Genomic DNA, 6,656 nt, shown 5'->3' with positions numbered 1-6,656 from the left:
AAATCTAAATGGCAAGCCCACTCAAGGGCCCAAAGCACATATATACATATTCCTCTGGTCCAAAACTTTATTGCAACCAGTCCAAACTACAGGCTCAACATTCACAGCCCAAAATGAGACTTAGCCCAAAAGTCCATAGTGTGGTTACACGTGGCGTACCTCCCTTGGTACTCTGAACATACTCACGAATTTAGATTGGCCATCGAGGACACTTTGTCAATACGTGGGGCGTACTGGAATTACGCTCAGCGTACGTCCAGGATTGTTATCTCCATTCCCTTGGTCTTAATCTGTTAAGACCATAGCTATAGTCTTAGATATGGTCTCCATAAAGGCTCATACACAATAAAGCTCGTGACTTTAAGCCTTTGCATGGAAGATCAAGTCCCAAACACAAAAACTCTTATCTTATGCATGAGGTGGTTCCAACGTCCAAGGCCTCATTTTTATGAATCCTTTCCACTAGAAACACTTAAAGGGGGCGTATATTAGGCTCTGGAGTTCAACAACTCATAATGCTTCAAGATTTGGGGCCAAAAACCCCAAAATGGACCAAAAACAAAAACTAGCACGACAATAATCAATTTCAAATTTGATACCTCTGGAAGATGCACCAACAAGAGAAGAACATAGATCCAAAAGCTAGATGCTCAAGCTATTCTCTTTGAAAGCTCCTTTTTCTTCAAAAGCCAAACATAACAAGTCATCACCCTACTAGATCCACATGAAAAAGCCACCAAGATTCAAACTTTATGCTTTCTGGAGCTAGATCAACCTGATTAGGGCTTGGATCCATAAGCTCCAAGCCAAGAAATGCTTCCTCAAGGAACTCCTTCTTCCACAATATTCACCAAAAACTCACTAAATCACCAAAATGCTCAAGAATCACTCAAATGGAGGCTTAGGGTCGATTTCTAGGGTTTAGAGGGGTGGAGGTTGAAGATATTAGGGTTAGGTTATGAAATAAGGAACTTAAAGGGGGTTTAAGACCCTAAAATAGGGTTCATGTCTGATCAGCATACGCCCAACCTACATATGGTACGCCGAATGTACTCCAAAGAACATTTGTGACCACCCATGGTCAGTATGCCCAGTGTACTCCAAAGTACGCCCAGCGTACTTCCTTCTTCACTAGTACGCCCAACGTACGCTTTGTGTACACCCAGTGTACTCGGCTAAGCCTGAAACCACAAAACTTCTGAAGGCCATAACTTCTTCATTATAAATTTGTTTCCGACGATCCTTATATCCACAAAAAGGCAACGAGAAGCCTACACTTCTATCACCTTTATTCCTCCTGAATCCCACTCGAACTTAGATCCAAAATTTATGAAAAGCCCGAACCAATGCCTTTAACAATACAATCCGAACTCTTTTATCACACAACCTAACTTACCCACATCCCAAAAGGTCCTAAACCTTTCTCTTCAAAACCTTTTCATACTTGGATTAAGGCCCACGAGCCTTAAATCACAAAACTCTCCAGAATAGGATGTTACAATTCTCCCCCACTTTAATTAGATTTCGACGTCGAAATCGCTCCATATCAACACATAGGTCGAGCCCAATAATCCGAGAAGCACCACCGAACGGACCTCATATCATATAACAATCTATTTCAAAAAAACCTAAACCCAATGGGAACTCCCGACTCCGAAGAAGGACAGACCCACCTGAACAGCTATCAGGACTCATCGGAAGGACAGAAGCCCAAAACTCGAACACAAGAAAAGATCATGCTCGCTTGGAAGCATCCTATGACATCTATAGACATAAGCCCCAACTTCCTCTCAATTATCCCCTTCAACACTAAGCATCAGGTCAGTGCTTGACCCAAAAGATAAACCTCCAAAGGTTACTCATAGCAAACCAAAAACGTCTTACCGACTTGCTTCTCACAATAACTATCTCGGCTCATCGCGACACACAAGTCATGAAGTTCGCTTTACCCCAAGCAAAGGCTACAACTCATCTGAAATCGTCTCACTTCCGACCTCTGTCGTCTACCACCCACTGGTTCCATGTGTCTCGTGGTTCTTTCCATACCAACGAAACTGATCCACTCTGGCCTAAGATATATGATGCAGGTCAATACCACCCTCAAAATGAAACCCATCCACGAATCCGAAACCTCATCTCACCTATTCAATACACGAATGGATCCAAACTCAAGCTCGAGAGTCTGACTCAACAGGAGAATTGGAACCACTCATTTCCAATATGGTACTCAACTCATGACCCAAAATTTGCGGATTTATGTACACACCATTTCTCCAACTCCTTCCGATTACGATAATCCCTACTCACCCTGGGATATAACAATTTCTCGATTGACACGAAGACCCCCGTCTCACCCCAGGTTCGACAACCAGGTCCCCGAAGACTCAAGTGGTAAGGCTACCCAAGCCTAAGAACTCCTCTGTGCCATACTCTGACTAGTGAATACAACAGCTCCTGGCAGAACAATATTCACCCTTATTGACTACTGAGTGCTACGGCCTCCCCCGTAGTCTTGCGATACTCTCTCACTGACTTATGAATGCTAAAACTCCCCGCAGTATCACAATGCTCCCCCCCTCTCTCTCTAACCAGTGAATACTATGACTCCCCGCAGCATCACAGCCCTCTCCCACTATCCAATGAATACTACGGCTCCCGCAGCATCACGACACTCTCTTGCTGACTAGTGAGTACCACGACTTCGCGCAGTATCACAACCCTCTCCTAATATCTAGTGAATACTATGGCTCCCCGTAGTATCACGACACTCTCTTCCACTGACTCGCCATGGGCTCACTCCATGGTTTCTCCTGATAATCCCAAGTGATTACTCCTACTCAGATTCACTTGCTCTCTTATCACCCCATAACCTCATCATCAAGTCCTCACCACACTGAGTTCACCAACTCATGCTCTGCAGCTCGACATAGATAGGTGCTTACACCCACTAAGCTTATGCACCATCACTCCTGATGTAGGTTCTCGCAGGCAAGGCACTAGTCTCAGCACAGATACACCCTTAGACAGTCTCACTCCGACGACAATTAACTTACGGGTTCCCACTGGAACAAAATCACTCCGGTGCCTCAGTACATCATCACAGCATCTCACGACATCTTGCCTCAACCACCAATAACTCAGGTCTCATGTATCCGCACCGCAGATCTCCATAACTAGTTGCATTTGAACGAATTGTTGATCTTCTCGATAGAATACCCAGTTCTACCCCACTCAGGGTTCGAACCATCACCAATTGGCATACCAACAATCTACTCCATAGACTGTTTCACCAGGTACATCACACTTGACTCTTGGAACGTACCACGCAAACACTTAATGATCTTCCCGATGGAAACCAAGAGACCCCAAATATATCGTAACTCAGACAAGAATCTCAGAATCCTCCCAACTTGACTGCCTCTGGTCATCTCGAAACCTCAGACTGACACACCGTCGGATACCTCAACTGTTCCGAAATAACCCTGACTCTCCGTCCGGGAATAATACACTGTCATGCACCTTGTCTCTGATTCCTCGACCAGCCTCCAACCGCAGGAATCATCATAAAAGCAAGAGACCTTATTCTCACAAAATATACAAAACGTAAAAAACGAGGGACACTGCCACGATATACTCCTCTTGATCACCTGGAACTGATGCTAAAAGTATGCTTCCCTCAATAAGGCACCTTCTTGTTCTCTTCCATCTTATTCCCATTAATGACTCTCTCGTGGTATAAAAATACCTCGCAGCAAACAAACTGCCCAAATACTCTGATGAAAAGGTCACCCCCATATGTTACCCCACGGGTTTTACCTCCAAACTATGAAACCGGAAACTCGATATCTCCTTCGCTTCTCCCAGAAACGGGAACAACGCAACTCTTGCTTCAGAATGTGACGTCTCATCCATCAGCCGATGGCTCGACTCAGACCTCGATCCTTCAATAAGCATCATCTCTACTCATCCCTGAGCCTTGCGACTCCAACTATCATCTCCAATTAAATCCCTCGGAAATGAACTCGATTTCCCTTTCAAGGTATACTCCATTAAAACTTGCTCGGCATGGCCCTCTGGCCCCACACTCTATCATCTGATCTCAACCTAATCAACCACCACAGAACAACTGGTAAAACCAGAAGCACTAACCGCCACGAATCATGGTGCTCGAACCATGTGATCACCTCTCAATCTACTATGAATCATGGTACCCGAACCATGTTATCTCCTCTTAATCTGCTACTTATAACCTCTATAATTTTCCTTGTATCGAGTATAGGCCCTCTACTTTCAGTAGTACGGGCCCACACTACCTGCCACATCTACCCATACTTTCCACACAGATTATTTCGGATTTCCTAAGTAGCTGCTCAACCTCCTTAATCACCAATCCTGTCATACCTGGTCGCTCTCCTGTGAATACTCTCCTCTATCAACGTACTCATCTGACAAAGGTCACTCCCTAGGCTCTTCCTAGGTTCTCACACTTCTTTTCCATCAGTTGCTGAAGAACTCCTTATGATGCCAGCCATCTACCTCCTGAATATCGTCATATTCACTTAGTATCTGACTCCCATCATCAAGAGTTCCACAGAGCACGAAGCAAGCAACATTCGGGCATCGAATAATCTCTACCAACACGTAAAACCACTCTAGGTTACCACTCCACTTGTTCTACTCACACTCAAAAGGTATCACCGAACTCAAGCAACTCTACCCCTCGCGGGTATCTAATTACTCTCTTAGTAAGCTCCTCTGATGCTCTTCTAGGTATCTATCCTAGATTACTCCTCTACTCAAGTTCTCTCTAAAAGATCTCTGCTAGATACTCTTACTCCGCACATACTCAAAGCATATCACAGATAACAAAATTCCTAGGCTAAGGCATCACAAACCAGGCAACTCTAGCCCTAAAATATGAAACACCTAGCCTATCTTCTTGCATGCATCACTAATATCTCAATAATAACTCATAACACAAATAAGTAAGGGTATTTTAGGAAATCACCATTCAGGCTTTGGCTGATTGTACACACTGTTCCTTCTCGTTTTTCTCTTAGAAATTTTTTCTCATTTTAGAAAAATCATTTCTTTTTGAAATTTTTTCTCAAATCCTCAGTTTGAGTCCAGATATACCCGAAGGTGCATCCGAATCCCTCAAACCAAGGCTCTGATACCAACTTGTAACAACATAAAATTTCAAACAAACTTTTCACTTTAAAATCATATAATTCTCGTAACACATTTCATAAAAATCTCATTGATTTAATTTACAAAACACAACTCCATAATTGTTTGATTCGTACTCCAGGATCCTCAAAACATAACTCCAGCTCTAGTGTGTAAAATCAAGCCGGTGCCTTCCCGGGATCCGGAGAAAACCTCAAACACATATCACATATAACGATAAGCATGAAGCTTAGTGAGTTCCCCAAAATACCACACACAAAGCTCATTAGCCACTCGAGGCTATATCACTATAAGAGCCTCCGGTCAATGTGTCTCAGTGGGACCCTCCCGTCCCACGATTCATTGGACCCTCTGGTCCGGTCTGTAAACTCCGCATAGCATAAATCACAAAGACATAATGCACAACATACAACATAAGGTAGGATAACATAATACTCAATGTAAGCACATAAGACCCTCTGGTCACACATAAGTGCCACTTTAGGTAAAGTATAGTGAGAAGACTCACCTCGAATGATGAACAACCCCTAAAAACGTTGCTGTTGCGCACCGCCTATATCTCTGAGCGAAACCCACAATTCACCCAATTAGAAACTAAGTCCAAACTCTCAATCATTAGGTATAAAGGTATCCCACTAACTAGCGATCAATAATCTAAACCCAATGGGCCATCAAGGCCCAATAATAAATGGACTCTCCCGAGGCCCAAATTCTCAAATCTAAACGGAAAGCGCACTCAAGGGCCCAAAGCACACACACACACACACACACACACACACACACACACACATATATATATATATATATATATATATATATATATATATATATTCCTCTGGTCCAATACTCTATTACAACCAGTCCAAACACCAGGCCCAACACTCACGACCCAAAATGAAACTTAGCCCAAAAGTCCACAGTGAGATTATGCGGGGCGTACTTCCCTTGGTACGCTTAACGTACTCACGAATTTAGATTGGCCATCGGGGACACTTGGTCAGTACGCGAGGCGTACTAGAATTACGCTCAATGTACGTCCAGGATTGCTATCTCCACTCCCTTGGTCTTAATCCATTAAGACCATAGCTATACTCTTAGATCTGGTCTCCATAAAGGCTCACGCACAATAAAGCTCACGACTTTAAGCCTTTGCATGGCAGATCAAGTCCCAAAAACAAAAACTCTTACTCTTTACTCCGAAAAATGTTGATATCTTATGCATGAAGTGGTTCCAACGTCCAAGGCCTCATTTTTATGAATCCTCTCCACTAGAAACACTTAAAGAGACATATATTAGGCTCTGGAGTTCAACAACTCATAAAGCTTCATGCTTTGGGGCCAAAAACCCCAAAATGGAGCCAAAACAAAAACTAGCACAACAATAAGCAAGTTTCAAACTTGATACCTTTGGAAGATGCACCAACAAGAGTAGAACATAGATCCAAAAGCTAGATGCCCAAGCTATT

Source organism: Lactuca serriola, chromosome 7 (assembly GCF_051521515.1).
Source record: "Lactuca serriola cultivar US96UC23 chromosome 7, Lser_US96UC23_V15, whole genome shotgun sequence".
Taxonomy (NCBI): domain Eukaryota; kingdom Viridiplantae; phylum Streptophyta; class Magnoliopsida; order Asterales; family Asteraceae; genus Lactuca; species Lactuca serriola.
Note: the sequence above shows the minus strand (reverse complement) of the source record.